Genomic DNA, 21,533 nt, shown 5'->3' on the forward strand with positions numbered 1-21,533 from the left:
TCCAGGGTAGTCTTTCAAGGATCCACAAACCTTAAATAATAACACACTACTTATATACTTTTATGAGGTTTTATTGATAATTCTTGTTTATGTACAATACAATCGTGGGTAAGGGCAATGATTGGCGACGACTGGCGGGGCTTTGACTAGGAATGTTGGGCTGGGTTGATCGGACGATGACGGAGACTCGTGCAGCGCGGGGTGGTGAGTGGACGATATTGCTTGACGGCGAGTTGACTGGATACGATGATGAACAGGGCCGATGAACTGGCTGGTGTGACGATATTGGGCAGACGGTGTTCGTGTACGTTGATGATGGTGGGGTCGGGCCAATGATGTTCGTGTGCGGTAGAGACGATGATTTTGGGCCGACGTTGATCGTGGACGGTGATGACGGTGCGGTCGGGCCGACAGTGTTCGTGTACTGGGATGACGATGGTGTCGGGCCGACGACGGTGACTGATTCGGGTTCGGTGACGACGGTGGAGTCGGGTTGACGGTGTTGTATACTGAGATGACGAGGATGTCGGGTCGATGATGTTCGGGTACGATGACGACGGTGGAGTCGGGTCGATGATGTTCGGGTACGATGACGACGGTGGAGTCGGGTCGACGATGTTCGTGTGGGTTGATGAGGTTGACGTCAGTTGCTGATGTTCGGGCGTGATGACGATGATGGAGTCGGGTCGACGATGGTCGGGGCGTTGATGTTAATGATGGTGTTCGTGCACGAAGGTGACAGTTGAGTCGGGCCGACGGTGCTCGTATACGAGGGTGATGATGGTGACGGCCGATGGAGCTCGCACTGGTTTCTGCAACGAAAAGAGGGGCAGGGGAATACAACTGGTTGAAGCGGACGAACCGCGTAAGCGAACGAATCGCGTAAGCGGACGAACCGCGTAAGCAGCCGAACTGCGTAAGCGAACGAATCGCGTAAGCGGACGAACCGCGTAAGCGGACGAACCGCGTAAGCGAACTAATCGCGTAAGCGAACGAATCGCGTAAGCGGACGAACCGCGTAAGCGGACGAACCGCGTAAGCGAACGAATCGCGTAAGCGGACGAACCGCGTAAGCGGACGAACCGCGTAAGCGAACTAATCGCGTAAGCGAACGAATCGCGTAAGCGGACGAACCGCGTAAGCAGACGAACTGCGTAAGCGAACGAATCGCGTAAGCGGACGAACCGCGTTAGGGGAGGGGTTAGTATAGAGAAGAGGGGAAAGGGAAAGGATAGGAGGAAAGTAGTCGGGGATTCTACTCTACTGTGTTCGGATGCGAACGAATCGCGTAAGCGGACGAACCGCGTTAAGATGAATCGGTTGTTGCTTTCGGAAGTTCGGCAGCGGTCGTTGCCACTCGCTTTACTGTTCGTCAAGCCTCGGTTGATTCATCCCATTGCCGACGAAAACCCACATTCTTAAGTAGGTTGAGTCATCAACCCAATGAGAATTATCAACATGTAACTTTAGTGATGTTGATGATGGAAAACATGTTTCCTTTGTACTACTTGTACTCCATGCCAGTCAATGACCACGGTTGCAATGGTCACCGTGGCCCGCAGCGACTAAATGGGTACAGTAGTACAAAGGGGAAAAATGTGGTATTTATATAAATTGATTAAATTCAAGATAAATAATTATTACGGCTGTAATGAATCAATTAAATAAAAAGTAGGAATAATATGTACGAGCAACTGGCTCGTTACATTCCCCCCCTACTTAATGAAAAGAAAACGTAAGTTTTCTTTTCCGAGTCATACCCGTGGGCGAGTTTTTGGTCCGAAGACCCGCACTACCTCGACGAGGTATATTTTACTCCCTGAAAGAGAGCTCAGCCCAGAAAATAAACCCTGCACCCGATGCCAAATATTGATAAGTGTTCTAAATTCTAATTCTTATGGTAAGCTTATCACTAAAAAAAAACGCAAATTCTTATGGTAAGCTAATAAATCTTACTGCTATATATCCATTTTTTTTTTTTTTTTTTTTTTTTTTTTTTTTTTTTTTTTTTTTTTTTTCAATTTATTCATAACAACAAACAAAAAAAATAATACAGGTTATTTATAACGTAATTGTGCTGTCCTACAGCTTGGCGTTGCATGAGCCTCCACCTAGGTGAGAGGCACCACTACCCGGACGTTGCAACACAGCAACCGTGCCTGCTCCCCGTTCAAGTAAGTTACCTTTATAGGGGGCTTTCCCTGAATTTTTAACAGGGTCTGGTGCATCTTCTTCGATTTAGGACGCCGGACCTTTACGGTCCTTAACCAAGCCTCGATTTCTTCTGCCGACCTTCTAGGCTTGCCGTTGTTGCTGGTCGCTTCCCCCGGCCGTTTGTTCACCAAAGTGGGGATAGGCCTCATGCCAGTAGTCGGTTTTGATACCGGTCTGCTGCTGCTGCTGGTCGGTTCCCCCGGCCGCTTGGTTTCCAAAGTGGGACTAGGCCTTATACCCGTAGTCGGTGTTGCCACCGGCATCTCCCCGCGTTTGCTCTCCCTTGATTTGTTGGTGCCACCGGCGGGCGCGATTGTAACTATTGAAGTAACTACCGGCTTCGGGGGCCTAACCTCGGATACAGCTGGCTCCTTGAAGCGGACCAACGGAGGCAAGGGTGGCATCGTCTTTGCTGTTGCCAGCGGGGTCGATCGGGATGATTTAGTTGTTGGTGAAAGTGAGGGCATGGAGTCTGAAGCCGGCAAGACAACCGTGTGACTTCCACAGTTAACGGGCAATGACTGCCGAAGTCGAGCCTCCATTGGTGGTTGGTAAGGTAGCGGGGCCTTAACTCCCTTTGGAGGTACCAATTTTCTTGGGTGCGTTGGTTTCCGATCCATATCCTTCGACTGCAAAAGATCAACTGAGGGTTAAGGTAGGTGAACGGTTCCTCTTATAATGATTGACCCGGATGGACACAAAACCCGTGCCTTTCCCTGGTGTATGGAAAACTGGAAAGGATGGCGCCGTTTGGGTTAGAGGTTAACTGCTTTCTGCTTTTTTTTTTTTTTTTTTTTTTTTTTTTTTTTTTTTATTTTTTTATTTTTTATTCTTTTATTCTTTTTTTTTTTTTTTTTTTTTTTTTTTTTTTTTTTTTTTTTTTTTTTTATTCTTTTATTCTTTTCTTTTATTATCAAACTGTTCGACGAAGGGCTTCAGGTCTTGCACATGCGCTCTCACGATCTTACCCCTAGGGCTCCTAATCTCGTAAATGTTGGGATGGACACGTGTCTCTACCTTGTATGGTCCCCCGAATTTTCCTGCCAGCTTCTGCGCGAAGTGGTCGGCCGCACTTGACAAAACCCGCTCCTTTCTCCACACTTGAGACCCAATCTCTGGAGACCAGTACCTTCGCCGAAGGTTGTAGTATTTTTGTTGTCGATTTGTCGCCTGTTCACTATTAGCGCTTGCCTGTTTCCACAACTCCCTTAGCGCGGGATGCCCCTCTGCCTGAATTGTCTCATCATCGGGTTTACTGCCCAAATTTCTCCCGAAGAGTATTTCGGCAGGCGAGAACTTTGAGGCTTCGCTCCTGGCAGTGTTTATGGCGAAAGCTATCTCTGCAAGACAGGCGTCCCACCGCTTATGGTTGTCTCCGGTGTACTGGGCTATCATAGTTTTTATTGTCCGGTTCATCCGTTCCGTCGGGTTCTCATGGGGTGCGTACAACGCGGTTGTTCGGTGTTCTATGCCCTTGCTCGATAGGAAATCTACCACCACTTTGCTAGTAAACTGGACCCCATTGTCGGTGAGGAAGATCTGTGGGCAGCCGAAACGATAAACGACTCTCTCTCTAAGAGCCTGTAACACGACCTGAGAGGTTGCTAGACGGCACGGAACGAGTTCCACCCATCTGCTAAATTTGTCCACGAAAACGAGCAAGTAAGCGTGCCCCCTGGTAGACCTGGGCAATGGTCCCACAAAGTCGGCGCAAACAACTTCCCAGGGACGTGAGCACTGCATCGTGGTCATCCTTCCGGCTGGACGCTGCTGCGACGGCTTATATTTCGCACAGACCTCGCAACCCCTTACATACTTCTTCACGTCCCTTGACAACCCTGGCCAGTAGTAACGCTCTTGAATCCTGCGGATGGTTTTCGCCACCCCGAAGTGTCCCGACGTAACACTATCGTGGTTGTCGCGCATAACGGCCCACCTTTCTTCTGCCGGTACGCATATCTTCCACTCAGGGCTCGGATCGAACGACGTCTGCCTTGGAATGTGTTTGTGCAATCTTCCGTTTATCATTTGGAAATCTGGGTGCTTCTCGTTGGGTTCCCCAAGCGAGCTGCAGACACGGTTGTACCAGCTCACATCGGTAATAGCGAAAATTTGGTGATCGGCTTCTGCTGGGAGTGGGGCCCTGGATAGGGCATCGGCCACAACGTTCTGGCACCCCTTCCGGTATTCAATATCGAAATCATATTGTTGGAGCTCGAGTGCCCAACGGGCGAGACGACCCGAAGGATTCTGAAGGGTGTGTAACCATCTTAACGAATGGTGGTCGGTAATCACTGTGAAATGGTAACCCTCCAAGTACGGCCGCATTTTTCGGATTCCCCAAAGGATTGCCAGGCATTCCTGCTCCGTTGTTGAGTACTTCTTTTCCAAGGGCGTTAATGACCTACTGGCATAGGCCACGACGGACTCTTGATTCGAATGTCGTTGGAACAGGACGATTCCCAGGCCTTCCCGGCTTGCGTCGGTTTGCAGGAAAAAGGGTTTCGTGAAATCTGGGCACGACAGTACTGGGCTTTGGGTGAGTTTTTGTTTTAACTCCTGAAAAGACCGCTCATGTTCCTCCTCCCATGACCATTTTGACCCCTTCTTCAGTAACGAGTTCAGTGGCGCCGATAACGTAGAAAAATTGGGGACGAAACGTCTGTACCAGGAGGCAATTCCTAAGAATCGGCGCAACTCCCTCAGATTTGACGGGGGTGGAATTCTCACGACAGCCTCTACCTTGTCTGGATCGGTTCGAATACCGTCAGGGGTAACCACATGACCCAGGTAGCGGATGGTAGTTCGGACGAACTCACATTTGTCGAGGTTGATGACCATCTGTGCGCTCTGCAGTCGACGAAAAACGATGTCCAAAGTGCGAAGATGTTCTTCGAACGTTCGGCCCAGAATTATTATGTCGTCGAGATACACGAAGACGAGTGGGTGTAGATCAGTCCCGATGATGCTATCAATGGTGCGCTGGAATGTGGCCGGGGCGGAGTGGAGGCCGAATGGCATCACCTTCCACTGAAACAATCCACGCCCGGGAACGGTAAACGCCGTATATCGTCGACTCCCCTTAGCGAGGGGTATTTGCCAATATCCGTTTTTTAGATCCAGTGATGAAATAAATTTCGCCTCCCTTAACTGATCTAGGATGGCATTGACCTGGGGAAGGGGGTAGGCGTCGGGTTCACTAATGGCATTTAGCTGGCGGTAATCGATACACATGCGCCAGCCTCCGTTCTTTTTCCTGGCCAAGACGACTGGTGAGCTGTAGGGGCTATTAGAGGGTTCGACGCGCCCCTCGTCTAAGAGCTTGTCGACTTCCTCGTTGATTATCTGCATCATCGCAGGATTCCGGGGCGTGTATTTTTGCTTAAATGGCTTATCGGAGAGGAGAGTTATATGATGTTCGGCCTTGTTACACACCCCCTTGACACCCTCAAAACGAGTTTGGTGTTCTTGCAGGAGTCGAGCCAGGGAGTTATTCTGTTCCTCTGAGAGAAAATCGCGTGAGGTAAGTGCCGAGAGGAACTGGGTTGATACTAAGGGTTCGCTGACGGGGCGGCGTACGGCTTTGTTGTCCAGATAGAGTGTAATGTTTCGGTGACAGAGGAAATCCATTCCCAGTATGAGAGTTTCCGCCAGAGTCGGGAGTACGGCCACCCGCAGAGGAGTGCTTCTCCCACTGTATTGGATGTCGATTGTGTATAAGTCGGTGCAAGTGGTTAGGCGCCTGTCGGCCATTTGGACCTTCCGTCGCATACCCTCTGGCTGGACGCCCCGCTGGATCAAAAAGTCCTTCAAGGTGTCCGAGATATAACTCGAGGAGGCCCCGGTGTCGATGAGCGCCTCGAAGGGGTGGCCATATATTACTACCTCGATGAAATATCGGGTGGTGGGCGGCTCATCGCCTTGTTCGTCGTAGTGCTGAGCCTGACAACTGCAGTCCTTCGTTAACGTCCCCTCCGTACCACAATACGAACAGAACAGGATGCGGGGGTTTTTGCACTGGGTACGGAAATGTCCCGGACGCTTGCAACGCCAACAGTGGTCGTTTCTGGTGTATGGAGATCCTACTACCATATGCGAGGTATGGGGCTGCGACTGGCGAGATTCGTCTTTCTTCAACAGCTCGTAGTCATCGGTTAGCCCGACCAATTCATCCAACGTGTGGAAATCGTTCCTCCGAATATAGTGACGATATTCGGGTCTTAAACCATCATATATTCGGTCGAGGTGGTTCATCTCGCGAAGTCTTGGGTGTTGTCGTGCTGTTGTCAGCATGCTCAGGATATAATCCTTTGCCCTCTCGCGCTGGTATTGCCGGCGGTTATAGAATGAATGTTCCAGCTGGGCGGTGTGTCTCTTTGATAAGAAAAATTTTCCCACCTCCGTTCGAAATTGGGACCAGTTCGTGATCTCAACCCTCTTTACCCTATACCACTTCAGGGCATTCCCTTGTAGTACGCTGAGGAGTGTGGGCAATAATCGGTCTTGGGAGAGATGATGGCATTCGGCGAGCTCCTCCATCCTCTCGAGGAACTCCATTAGGTCCCCCTCACCAGTATATTTCAAATCCCATCGTTGGACGATACCCATTACTTCGTGATCGGCCGGTTCGTGTCTGGGAGTCGTTGCTGGATGAGTTTTCATTCCGGCCATGTTTGGTACTATCAGGGATTCCACTACTTTGTTCTCTTCGGCCTTTAATTCGGCTTCTAGCTCTTTGAGAATATTTTCGGTCGAAGCCCTCAGTCGTTTGGCTCGGATGTATTTGGCTAACTCCTTCCTCAGGCCATCCACCGTATAGCCTTCGGTGGGGATGTTAGCAGTCTGACACTGCTCAATCAATTGCTCCTTCTTTAGTAGGTATATCCATCCCAGTGATTCGGTCGTCAACTGTGTGGAACCGCTGGGCTTGTTGTCGTAGTGTGGGGAACTCGATTCATCCTCGCTGGCGGTTGTTTTACGATTTTCCGCAGATCGATTCTGATCGGGTCCCTGCTCGGGCGCCATTTGTAACGTGGTTTTCTTCGTGGGCTGAGGTAGGCCAGTGGCCGTCCAGGGTAGTCTTTCAAGGATCCACAAACCTTAAATAATAACACACTACTTATATACTTTTATGAGGTTTTATTGATAATTCTTGTTTATGTACAATACAATCGTGGGTAAGGGCAATGATTGGCGACGACTGGCGGGGCTTTGACTAGGAATGTTGGGCTGGGTTGATCGGACGATGACGGAGACTCGTGCAGCGCGGGGTGGTGAGTGGACGATATTGCTTGACGGCGAGTTGACTGGATACGATGATGAACAGGGCCGATGAACTGGCTGGTGTGACGATATTGGGCAGACGGTGTTCGTGTACGTTGATGATGGTGGGGTCGGGCCAATGATGTTCGTGTGCGGTAGAGACGATGATTTTGGGCCGACGTTGATCGTGGACGGTGATGACGGTGCGGTCGGGCCGACAGTGTTCGTGTACTGGGATGACGATGGTGTCGGGCCGACGACGGTGACTGATTCGGGTTCGGTGACGACGGTGGAGTCGGGTTGACGGTGTTGTATACTGAGATGACGAGGATGTCGGGTCGATGATGTTCGGGTACGATGACGACGGTGGAGTCGGGTCGATGATGTTCGGGTACGATGACGACGGTGGAGTCGGGTCGACGATGTTCGTGTGGGTTGATGAGGTTGACGTCAGTTGCTGATGTTCGGGCGTGATGACGATGATGGAGTCGGGTCGACGATGGTCGGGGCGTTGATGTTAATGATGGTGTTCGTGCACGAAGGTGACAGTTGAGTCGGGCCGACGGTGCTCGTATACGAGGGTGATGATGGTGACGGCCGATGGAGCTCGCACTGGTTTCTGCAACGAAAAGAGGGGCAGGGGAATACAACTGGTTGAAGCGGACGAACCGCGTAAGCGAACGAATCGCGTAAGCGGACGAACCGCGTAAGCAGCCGAACTGCGTAAGCGAACGAATCGCGTAAGCGGACGAACCGCGTAAGCGGACGAACCGCGTAAGCGAACTAATCGCGTAAGCGAACGAATCGCGTAAGCGGACGAACCGCGTAAGCGGACGAACCGCGTAAGCGAACGAATCGCGTAAGCGGACGAACCGCGTAAGCGGACGAACCGCGTAAGCGAACTAATCGCGTAAGCGAACGAATCGCGTAAGCGGACGAACCGCGTAAGCAGACGAACTGCGTAAGCGAACGAATCGCGTAAGCGGACGAACCGCGTTAGGGGAGGGGTTAGTATAGAGAAGAGGGGAAAGGGAAAGGATAGGAGGAAAGTAGTCGGGGATTCTACTCTACTGTGTTCGGATGCGAACGAATCGCGTAAGCGGACGAACCGCGTTAAGATGAATCGGTTGTTGCTTTCGGAAGTTCGGCAGCGGTCGTTGCCACTCGCTTTACTGTTCGTCAAGCCTCGGTTGATTCATCCCATTGCCGACGAAAACCCACATTCTTAAGTAGGTTGAGTCATCAACCCAATGAGAATTATCAACATGTAACTTTAGTGATGTTGATGATGGAAAACATGTTTCCTTTGTACTACTTGTACTCCATGCCAGTCAATGACCACGGTTGCAATGGTCACCGTGGCCCGCAGCGACTAAATGGGTACAGTAGTACAAAGGGGAAAAATGTGGTATTTATATAAATTGATTAAATTCAAGATAAATAATTATTACGGCTGTAATGAATCAATTAAATAAAAAGTAGGAATAATATGTACGAGCAACTGGCTCGTTACATTCCCCCCCTACTTAATGAAAAGAAAACGTAAGTTTTCTTTTCCGAGTCATACCCGTGGGCGAGTTTTTGGTCCGAAGACCCGCACTACCTCGACGAGGTATATTTTACTCCCTGAAAGAGAGCTCAGCCCAGAAAATAAACCCTGCACCCGATGCCAAATATTGATAAGTGTTCTAAATTCTAATTCTTATGGTAAGCTTATCACTAAAAAAAAACGCAAATTCTTATGGTAAGCTAATAAATCTTACTGCTATATATCCATTTTTTTTTTTTTTTTTTTTTTTTTTTTTTTTTTTTTTTTTTTTTTTTCAATTTATTCATAACAACAAACAAAAAAAATAATACAGGTTATTTATAACGTAATTGTGCTGTCCTACAGCTTGGCGTTGCATGAGCCTCCACCTAGGTGAGAGGCACCACTACCCGGACGTTGCAACACAGCAACCGTGCCTGCTCCCCGTTCAAGTAAGTTACCTTTATAGGGGGCTTTCCCTGAATTTTTAACAGGGTCTGGTGCATCTTCTTCGATTTAGGACGCCGGACCTTTACGGTCCTTAACCAAGCCTCGATTTCTTCTGCCGACCTTCTAGGCTTGCCGTTGTTGCTGGTCGCTTCCCCCGGCCGTTTGTTCACCAAAGTGGGGATAGGCCTCATGCCAGTAGTCGGTTTTGATACCGGTCTGCTGCTGCTGCTGGTCGGTTCCCCCGGCCGCTTGGTTTCCAAAGTGGGACTAGGCCTTATACCCGTAGTCGGTGTTGCCACCGGCATCTCCCCGCGTTTGCTCTCCCTTGATTTGTTGGTGCCACCGGCGGGCGCGATTGTAACTATTGAAGTAACTACCGGCTTCGGGGGCCTAACCTCGGATACAGCTGGCTCCTTGAAGCGGACCAACGGAGGCAAGGGTGGCATCGTCTTTGCTGTTGCCAGCGGGGTCGATCGGGATGATTTAGTTGTTGGTGAAAGTGAGGGCATGGAGTCTGAAGCCGGCAAGACAACCGTGTGACTTCCACAGTTAACGGGCAATGACTGCCGAAGTCGAGCCTCCATTGGTGGTTGGTAAGGTAGCGGGGCCTTAACTCCCTTTGGAGGTACCAATTTTCTTGGGTGCGTTGGTTTCCGATCCATATCCTTCGACTGCAAAAGATCAACTGAGGGTTAAGGTAGGTGAACGGTTCCTCTTATAATGATTGACCCGGATGGACACAAAACCCGTGCCTTTCCCTGGTGTATGGAAAACTGGAAAGGATGGCGCCGTTTGGGTTAGAGGTTAACTGCTTTCTGCTTTTTTTTTTTTTTTTTTTTTTTTTTTTTTTTTTTTATTTTTTTATTTTTTATTCTTTTATTCTTTTTTTTTTTTTTTTTTTTTTTTTTTTTTTTTTTTTTTTTTTTTTTTTTATTCTTTTATTCTTTTCTTTTATTATCAAACTGTTCGACGAAGGGCTTCAGGTCTTGCACATGCGCTCTCACGATCTTACCCCTAGGGCTCCTAATCTCGTAAATGTTGGGATGGACACGTGTCTCTACCTTGTATGGTCCCCCGAATTTTCCTGCCAGCTTCTGCGCGAAGTGGTCGGCCGCACTTGACAAAACCCGCTCCTTTCTCCACACTTGAGACCCAATCTCTGGAGACCAGTACCTTCGCCGAAGGTTGTAGTATTTTTGTTGTCGATTTGTCGCCTGTTCACTATTAGCGCTTGCCTGTTTCCACAACTCCCTTAGCGCGGGATGCCCCTCTGCCTGAATTGTCTCATCATCGGGTTTACTGCCCAAATTTCTCCCGAAGAGTATTTCGGCAGGCGAGAACTTTGAGGCTTCGCTCCTGGCAGTGTTTATGGCGAAAGCTATCTCTGCAAGACAGGCGTCCCACCGCTTATGGTTGTCTCCGGTGTACTGGGCTATCATAGTTTTTATTGTCCGGTTCATCCGTTCCGTCGGGTTCTCATGGGGTGCGTACAACGCGGTTGTTCGGTGTTCTATGCCCTTGCTCGATAGGAAATCTACCACCACTTTGCTAGTAAACTGGACCCCATTGTCGGTGAGGAAGATCTGTGGGCAGCCGAAACGATAAACGACTCTCTCTCTAAGAGCCTGTAACACGACCTGAGAGGTTGCTAGACGGCACGGAACGAGTTCCACCCATCTGCTAAATTTGTCCACGAAAACGAGCAAGTAAGCGTGCCCCCTGGTAGACCTGGGCAATGGTCCCACAAAGTCGGCGCAAACAACTTCCCAGGGACGTGAGCACTGCATCGTGGTCATCCTTCCGGCTGGACGCTGCTGCGACGGCTTATATTTCGCACAGACCTCGCAACCCCTTACATACTTCTTCACGTCCCTTGACAACCCTGGCCAGTAGTAACGCTCTTGAATCCTGCGGATGGTTTTCGCCACCCCGAAGTGTCCCGACGTAACACTATCGTGGTTGTCGCGCATAACGGCCCACCTTTCTTCTGCCGGTACGCATATCTTCCACTCAGGGCTCGGATCGAACGACGTCTGCCTTGGAATGTGTTTGTGCAATCTTCCGTTTATCATTTGGAAATCTGGGTGCTTCTCGTTGGGTTCCCCAAGCGAGCTGCAGACACGGTTGTACCAGCTCACATCGGTAATAGCGAAAATTTGGTGATCGGCTTCTGCTGGGAGTGGGGCCCTGGATAGGGCATCGGCCACAACGTTCTGGCACCCCTTCCGGTATTCAATATCGAAATCATATTGTTGGAGCTCGAGTGCCCAACGGGCGAGACGACCCGAAGGATTCTGAAGGGTGTGTAACCATCTTAACGAATGGTGGTCGGTAATCACTGTGAAATGGTAACCCTCCAAGTACGGCCGCATTTTTCGGATTCCCCAAAGGATTGCCAGGCATTCCTGCTCCGTTGTTGAGTACTTCTTTTCCAAGGGCGTTAATGACCTACTGGCATAGGCCACGACGGACTCTTGATTCGAATGTCGTTGGAACAGGACGATTCCCAGGCCTTCCCGGCTTGCGTCGGTTTGCAGGAAAAAGGGTTTCGTGAAATCTGGGCACGACAGTACTGGGCTTTGGGTGAGTTTTTGTTTTAACTCCTGAAAAGACCGCTCATGTTCCTCCTCCCATGACCATTTTGACCCCTTCTTCAGTAACGAGTTCAGTGGCGCCGATAACGTAGAAAAATTGGGGACGAAACGTCTGTACCAGGAGGCAATTCCTAAGAATCGGCGCAACTCCCTCAGATTTGACGGGGGTGGAATTCTCACGACAGCCTCTACCTTGTCTGGATCGGTTCGAATACCGTCAGGGGTAACCACATGACCCAGGTAGCGGATGGTAGTTCGGACGAACTCACATTTGTCGAGGTTGATGACCATCTGTGCGCTCTGCAGTCGACGAAAAACGATGTCCAAAGTGCGAAGATGTTCTTCGAACGTTCGGCCCAGAATTATTATGTCGTCGAGATACACGAAGACGAGTGGGTGTAGATCAGTCCCGATGATGCTATCAATGGTGCGCTGGAATGTGGCCGGGGCGGAGTGGAGGCCGAATGGCATCACCTTCCACTGAAACAATCCACGCCCGGGAACGGTAAACGCCGTATATCGTCGACTCCCCTTAGCGAGGGGTATTTGCCAATATCCGTTTTTTAGATCCAGTGATGAAATAAATTTCGCCTCCCTTAACTGATCTAGGATGGCATTGACCTGGGGAAGGGGGTAGGCGTCGGGTTCACTAATGGCATTTAGCTGGCGGTAATCGATACACATGCGCCAGCCTCCGTTCTTTTTCCTGGCCAAGACGACTGGTGAGCTGTAGGGGCTATTAGAGGGTTCGACGCGCCCCTCGTCTAAGAGCTTGTCGACTTCCTCGTTGATTATCTGCATCATCGCAGGATTCCGGGGCGTGTATTTTTGCTTAAATGGCTTATCGGAGAGGAGAGTTATATGATGTTCGGCCTTGTTACACACCCCCTTGACACCCTCAAAACGAGTTTGGTGTTCTTGCAGGAGTCGAGCCAGGGAGTTATTCTGTTCCTCTGAGAGAAAATCGCGTGAGGTAAGTGCCGAGAGGAACTGGGTTGATACTAAGGGTTCGCTGACGGGGCGGCGTACGGCTTTGTTGTCCAGATAGAGTGTAATGTTTCGGTGACAGAGGAAATCCATTCCCAGTATGAGAGTTTCCGCCAGAGTCGGGAGTACGGCCACCCGCAGAGGAGTGCTTCTCCCACTGTATTGGATGTCGATTGTGTATAAGTCGGTGCAAGTGGTTAGGCGCCTGTCGGCCATTTGGACCTTCCGTCGCATACCCTCTGGCTGGACGCCCCGCTGGATCAAAAAGTCCTTCAAGGTGTCCGAGATATAACTCGAGGAGGCCCCGGTGTCGATGAGCGCCTCGAAGGGGTGGCCATATATTACTACCTCGATGAAATATCGGGTGGTGGGCGGCTCATCGCCTTGTTCGTCGTAGTGCTGAGCCTGACAACTGCAGTCCTTCGTTAACGTCCCCTCCGTACCACAATACGAACAGAACAGGATGCGGGGGTTTTTGCACTGGGTACGGAAATGTCCCGGACGCTTGCAACGCCAACAGTGGTCGTTTCTGGTGTATGGAGATCCTACTACCATATGCGAGGTATGGGGCTGCGACTGGCGAGATTCGTCTTTCTTCAACAGCTCGTAGTCATCGGTTAGCCCGACCAATTCATCCAACGTGTGGAAATCGTTCCTCCGAATATAGTGACGATATTCGGGTCTTAAACCATCATATATTCGGTCGAGGTGGTTCATCTCGCGAAGTCTTGGGTGTTGTCGTGCTGTTGTCAGCATGCTCAGGATATAATCCTTTGCCCTCTCGCGCTGGTATTGCCGGCGGTTATAGAATGAATGTTCCAGCTGGGCGGTGTGTCTCTTTGATAAGAAAAATTTTCCCACCTCCGTTCGAAATTGGGACCAGTTCGTGATCTCAACCCTCTTTACCCTATACCACTTCAGGGCATTCCCTTGTAGTACGCTGAGGAGTGTGGGCAATAATCGGTCTTGGGAGAGATGATGGCATTCGGCGAGCTCCTCCATCCTCTCGAGGAACTCCATTAGGTCCCCCTCACCAGTATATTTCAAATCCCATCGTTGGACGATACCCATTACTTCGTGATCGGCCGGTTCGTGTCTGGGAGTCGTTGCTGGATGAGTTTTCATTCCGGCCATGTTTGGTACTATCAGGGATTCCACTACTTTGTTCTCTTCGGCCTTTAATTCGGCTTCTAGCTCTTTGAGAATATTTTCGGTCGAAGCCCTCAGTCGTTTGGCTCGGATGTATTTGGCTAACTCCTTCCTCAGGCCATCCACCGTATAGCCTTCGGTGGGGATGTTAGCAGTCTGACACTGCTCAATCAATTGCTCCTTCTTTAGTAGGTATATCCATCCCAGTGATTCGGTCGTCAACTGTGTGGAACCGCTGGGCTTGTTGTCGTAGTGTGGGGAACTCGATTCATCCTCGCTGGCGGTTGTTTTACGATTTTCCGCAGATCGATTCTGATCGGGTCCCTGCTCGGGCGCCATTTGTAACGTGGTTTTCTTCGTGGGCTGAGGTAGGCCAGTGGCCGTCCAGGGTAGTCTTTCAAGGATCCACAAACCTTAAATAATAACACACTACTTATATACTTTTATGAGGTTTTATTGATAATTCTTGTTTATGTACAATACAATCGTGGGTAAGGGCAATGATTGGCGACGACTGGCGGGGCTTTGACTAGGAATGTTGGGCTGGGTTGATCGGACGATGACGGAGACTCGTGCAGCGCGGGGTGGTGAGTGGACGATATTGCTTGACGGCGAGTTGACTGGATACGATGATGAACAGGGCCGATGAACTGGCTGGTGTGACGATATTGGGCAGACGGTGTTCGTGTACGTTGATGATGGTGGGGTCGGGCCAATGATGTTCGTGTGCGGTAGAGACGATGATTTTGGGCCGACGTTGATCGTGGACGGTGATGACGGTGCGGTCGGGCCGACAGTGTTCGTGTACTGGGATGACGATGGTGTCGGGCCGACGACGGTGACTGATTCGGGTTCGGTGACGACGGTGGAGTCGGGTTGACGGTGTTGTATACTGAGATGACGAGGATGTCGGGTCGATGATGTTCGGGTACGATGACGACGGTGGAGTCGGGTCGATGATGTTCGGGTACGATGACGACGGTGGAGTCGGGTCGACGATGTTCGTGTGGGTTGATGAGGTTGACGTCAGTTGCTGATGTTCGGGCGTGATGACGATGATGGAGTCGGGTCGACGATGGTCGGGGCGTTGATGTTAATGATGGTGTTCGTGCACGAAGGTGACAGTTGAGTCGGGCCGACGGTGCTCGTATACGAGGGTGATGATGGTGACGGCCGATGGAGCTCGCACTGGTTTCTGCAACGAAAAGAGGGGCAGGGGAATACAACTGGTTGAAGCGGACGAACCGCGTAAGCGAACGAATCGCGTAAGCGGACGAACCGCGTAAGCAGCCGAACTGCGTAAGCGAACGAATCGCGTAAGCGGACGAACCGCGTAAGCGGACGAACCGCGTAAGCGAACTAATCGCGTAAGCGAACGAATCGCGTAAGCGGACGAACCGCGTAAGCGGACGAACCGCGTAAGCGAACGAATCGCGTAAGCGGACGAACCGCGTAAGCGGACGAACCGCGTAAGCGAACTAATCGCGTAAGCGAACGAATCGCGTAAGCGGACGAACCGCGTAAGCAGACGAACTGCGTAAGCGAACGAATCGCGTAAGCGGACGAACCGCGTTAGGGGAGGGGTTAGTATAGAGAAGAGGGGAAAGGGAAAGGATAGGAGGAAAGTAGTCGGGGATTCTACTCTACTGTGTTCGGATGCGAACGAATCGCGTAAGCGGACGAACCGCGTTAAGATGAATCGGTTGTTGCTTTCGGAAGTTCGGCAGCGGTCGTTGCCACTCGCTTTACTGTTCGTCAAGCCTCGGTTGATTCATCCCATTGCCGACGAAAACCCACATTCTTAAGTAGGTTGAGTCATCAACCCAATGAGAATTATCAACATGTAACTTTAGTGATGTTGATGATGGAAAACATGTTTCCTTTGTACTACTTGTACTCCATGCCAGTCAATGACCACGGTTGCAATGGTCACCGTGGCCCGCAGCGACTAAATGGGTACAGTAGTACAAAGGGGAAAAATGTGGTATTTATATAAATTGATTAAATTCAAGATAAATAATTATTACGGCTGTAATGAATCAATTAAATAAAAAGTAGGAATAATATGTACGAGCAACTGGCTCGTCAGTCGAATCAGTCACCGTCGTCGGCCCGACACCATCGCCATCCCAGTACACGAACACTGTCGGCCCGACCGCACCGTCATCACCGTCCACGATCAACGTCGGCCCAAAATCATCGTCACTACCGCACACGAACATCATTGGCCCGACCCCACCATCATCAACGTACACGAACACCGTCTGCCCAATATCGTCACACCAGCCAGTTCATCGGCCCTGTTCATCATCGTATCCAGTCAACTCGCCGTCAAGCAATATCGTCCACTCACCACCCCGCGCTGCACGAGTCTCCGTCATCGTCCGATCAACCCAGCCCAACATTCCTAGTCAAAGCCCCGCCAGTCGTCGCCAATCATTGCCCTTACCCACGATTGTATTGTACATAAACAAGAATTATCAATAAAACCTCATAAAAGTATATAAGTAGTGTGTTATTATTTAAGGTTTGTGGATCCTTGAAAGACTACCCTGGACGGCCACTGGCCTACCTCAGCCCACGAAGAAAACCACGTTACAAATGGCGCCCGAGCAGGGACCCGATCAGAATCGATCTGCGGAAAATCGTAAAACAACCGCCAGCGAGGATGAATCGAGTTCCCCACACTACGACAACAAGCCCAGCGGTTCCACACAGTTGACGACCGAATCACTGGGATGGATATACCTACTAAAGAGGGAGCAATTGATTGAGCAGTGTCAGACTGCTAACATCCCCACCGAAGGCTATACGGTGGATGGCCTGAGGAAGGAGTTAGCCAAATACATCCGAGCCAAACGACTGAGGGCTTCGACCGAAAATATTCTCAAAGAGCTAGAAGCCGAATTAAAGGCCGAAGAGAACAAAGTAGTGGAATCCCTGATAGTACCAAACATGGCCGGAATGAAAACTCATCCAGCAACGACTCCCAGACACGAACCGGCCGATCACGAAGTAATGGGTATCGTCCAACGATGGGATTTGAAATATACTGGTGAGGGAGACCTAATGGAGTTCCTCGAGAGGATGGAGGAGCTCGCCGAATGCCATCATCTCTCCCAAGACCGATTATTGCCCACACTCCTCAGCGTACTACAAGGGAATGCCCTGAAGTGGTATAGGGTAAAGAGGGTTGAGATCACGAACTGGTCCCAATTTCGAACGGAGGTGGGAAAATTTTTCTTATCAAAGAGACACACCGCCCAGCTGGAACATTCATTCTATAACCGCCGGCAATACCAGCGCGAGAGGGCAAAGGATTATATCCTGAGCATGCTGACAACAGCACGACAACACCCAAGACTTCGCGAGATGAACCACCTCGACCGAATATATGATGGTTTAAGACCCGAATATCGTCACTATATTCGGAGGAACGATTTCCACACGTTGGATGAATTGATCGGGCTAACCGATGACTACGAGCTGTTGAAGAAAGACGAATCTCGCCAGTCGCAGCCCCATACGTCACACATGTTGGTAGAAACCCCATACTCCAGAAACGACCACTGTTGGCGTTGCAAGCGTCCGGGTCACATCCGTACTCAGTGTAGAAACCCCCGCATTTTGTTCTGCTCTTATTGTGGTACGGAAGGAAAATTCACTAAGGACTGCAGTTGCAGAGCTCAGCACTACGACGGACAAAACGATGAGCCACCCACAACCCGATACTTCATTGAGGTAATGATATATGACCACCCTTTCGAGGCGCTTATCGACACCGGGGCCTCCTCGAGCTATATCTCTGATACCGTAAAGAACTTCTTGGCCCATCGAGGCATTCAGCAGGAAGTAGTGCAACGTAACGTCCAAATGTCAGACGGACGCTTAACCACATGCACGAATTTGTATGACATCGACGTACTATATAATGAGAAGAGTACCCCCCTGAAGGTAGCAGTACTGCCGACGCTTGCCGAGAACATCATACTTGGAATGGATTTTCTCTGCCAGCGAAACATCACTCTTTATCTAGATGACAAGCCCATGTGCCGCCCGACTACTGAACCCTCCGAGTCCGCCCATCTCCTTAGTGCGCTGACGTCATATAATTTCATTCCAGAAGGGCGAAACGCTACAGTGGGTTGTCCTCTACGGGAGCATGAAACTCATGCTATAACCACCATTTCTCGAAAACCAGACAAACGAAGATACTTTTCCAGTGATTACCATTCATTCATAAAAGTGCATTCGAGGAGAACAGAGCAAAAGGCGAAACGCCCAAGGAAGCTTGCTCTGCCAAAAGTACTAAATCCACCACTTCTATACTTACCGTCGATAGAAGTCAGGCCAAGAGCAATTTCAGCGCAAGAAACTCGTCGTAAACGGGCAAGGGTGCCCACAGCAAAGAGGTTCATACCGTCGCTACCGCCAACAAGACACTTCAGAGCCACAACACCCAGACGAACAAAACCAGCAACAGAGCCAACGCCCGAAACAAAAACGGCCAACACCACTACAGGGAAACCGAAATGGAAGGGATGCGTCGACAGAAGAGGTATTGTTCTCGGGGAACCGCCATCAGACACACGTCGTAACAGAACACAACCACGCAACGCTATTGCCAGCAAGCCCAATACACACGTCAAGACGGAGTAGAAGTACAATGGAGACAGATCTTTGTCTTTACTACTAATAGTTTAGAATAGTTAAAGTTTTAACAGTCTTAATGTAAAAAAAAAAAAAAAAAAACAATAATAATAAAAATTATAAAAAAAAATTATTATATAAAAAAAAAAAAAAAAAATAAAAAAAAAAAAAAAAAAAAAAAAAAAAAAAAAAAAATGGATATATAGCAGTAAGATTTATTAGCTTACCATAAGAATTTGCGTTTTTTATAGTGATAAGCTTACCATAAGAATTAAGAATTTAGAACACTTATCAATATTTGGCATCGAGTGCAGGGTTTATTTTCTGGGCTGAGCTCTCTTTCAGGGAGTAAAATATACCTCGTCGAGGTAGTGCGGGTCTTCGGACCAAAAACTCGCCCACGGGTATGACTCGGAAAAGAAAACTTACGTTTTCTTTTCATTAAGTAGGGGGGGAATGTAACGAGCCAGTTGCTCGTACATATTATTCCTACTTTTTATTTAATTGATTCATTACAGCCGTAGTAATTATTTATCTTGAATTTAATCAATTTATATAAATACCACATTTTTCCCCTTTGTACTACTGTACCCATTTAGTCGCTGCGGGCCACGGTGACCGTTGCAACCGTAGTCATTGACTGGCATGGAGTACAAGTAGTACAAAGGAAACATGTTTTCCATCATCAACATCACTAAAGTTACATGTTGATAATTCTCATTGGGTTGATAACTCAACCTACTTAAGAATGTGGGTTTTCGTCGGCAATGGCATGAATCAACCGAGGCTTGACGAACAGTAAAGCGAGTGGCAACGACCGCTGCCGAACTTCCGAAAGCAACAACCGATTCATCTTAACGCGGTTCGTCCGCTTACGCGATTCGTTCGCATCCGAACACAGTAGAGTAGAATTCCCGACTACTTTCCTCCTATCCTTTCCCTTTCCCCCCTTCTCTATACTAACCCCTCCCCTAACGCGGTTCGTCCGCTTACGCGATTCGTTCGCTTACGCAGTTCGTCTGCTTACGCGGTTCGTCCGCTTACGCGATTCGTTCGCTTACGCGATTAGTTCGCTTACGCGGTTCGTCCGCTTACGCGGTTCGTCCGCTTACGCGATTCGTTCGCTTACGCGATTAGTTCGCTTACGCGGTTCGTCCGCTTACGCGGTTCGTCCGCTTACGCGATTCGTTCGCTTACGCAGTTCGGCTGCTTACGCGGTTCGTCCGCTTACGCGATTCGTTCGCTTACGCGGTTCGTCCGCTTCAACCAGTTGTATTCCCCTGCCCCTCTTTTCGTTGCAGAAACCAGTGCGAGCTCCATCGGCCGTCACCATCATCACCCTCGTATACGAGCACCGTCGGCCCGACTCAACTGTCACCTTCGTGCACGAACACCATCATTAACATCAACGCCCCCGACCATCGTCGACCCGACTCCATCATCGTCATCACGCCCGAGCATCAGCAACTGACGTCAACATCATCAACCCACACGAACATCGTCGACCCGACTCCACCGTCGTCATCGTACCCGAACATCATCGACCCGACATCCTCGTCATCTCAGTATACAACACCGTCAACCCGACTCCACCGTCGTCACCGAACCCGAATCAGTCACCGTCGTCGGCCCGACACCATCGCCATCCCAGTACACGAACACTGTCGGCCCGACCGCACCGTCATCACCGTCCACGATCAACGTCGGCCCAAAATCATCGTCACTACCGCACACGAACATCATTGGCCCGACCCCACCATCATCAACGTACACGAACACCGTCTGCCCAATATCGTCACACCAGCCGTCCCTGCTCGGGCGCCATTTGTAACGTGGTTTTCTTCGTGGGCTGAGGTAGGCCAGTGGCCGTCCAGGGTAGTCTTTCAAGGATCCACAAACCTTAAATAATAACACACTACTTATATACTTTTATGAGGTTTTATTGATAATTCTTGTTTATGTACAATACAATCGTGGGTAAGGGCAATGATTGGCGACGACTGGCGGGGCTTTGACTAGGAATGTTGGGCTGGGTTGATCGGACGATGACGGAGACTCGTGCAGCGCGGGGTGGTGAGGGGACGATATTGCTTGACGGCGAGTTGACTGGATACGATGATGAACAGGGCCGATGAACTGGCTGGTGTGACGATATTGGGCAGACGGTGTTCGTGTACGTTGATGATGGTGGGGTCGGGCCAATGATGTTCGTGTGCGGTAGTGACGATGATTTTGGGCCGACGTTGATCGTGGACGGTGATGACGGTGCGGTCGGGCCGACAGTGTTCGTGTACTGGGATGACGATGGTGTCGGGCCGACGACGGTGACTGGTTCGGGTTCGGTGACGACGGTGGAGTCGGGTTGACGGTGTTGTATACTGAGATGACGAGGATGTCGGGTCGATGATGTTCGGGTACGATGACGACGGTGGAGTCGGGTCGACGATGTTCGTGTGGGTTGATGATGTTGACGTCAGTTGCTGATGCTCGGGCGTGATGACGATGATGGAGTCGGGTCGACGATGTTCGTGTGGGTTGATGATGTTGACGTCAGTTGCTGATGCTCGGGCGTGATGACGATGATGGAGTCGGGTCGACGATGGTCGGGGGCGTTGATGTTAATGATGGTGTTCGTGCACGAAGGTGACAGTTGAGTCGGGCCGACGGTGCTCGTATACGAGGGTGATGATGGTGACGGC

The sequence above is a fragment of the Haematobia irritans genome, chromosome 1 (assembly GCF_050003625.1).
Source record: "Haematobia irritans isolate KBUSLIRL chromosome 1, ASM5000362v1, whole genome shotgun sequence".
NCBI classification, from domain to species: Eukaryota; Metazoa; Arthropoda; class Insecta; order Diptera; family Muscidae; genus Haematobia; species Haematobia irritans.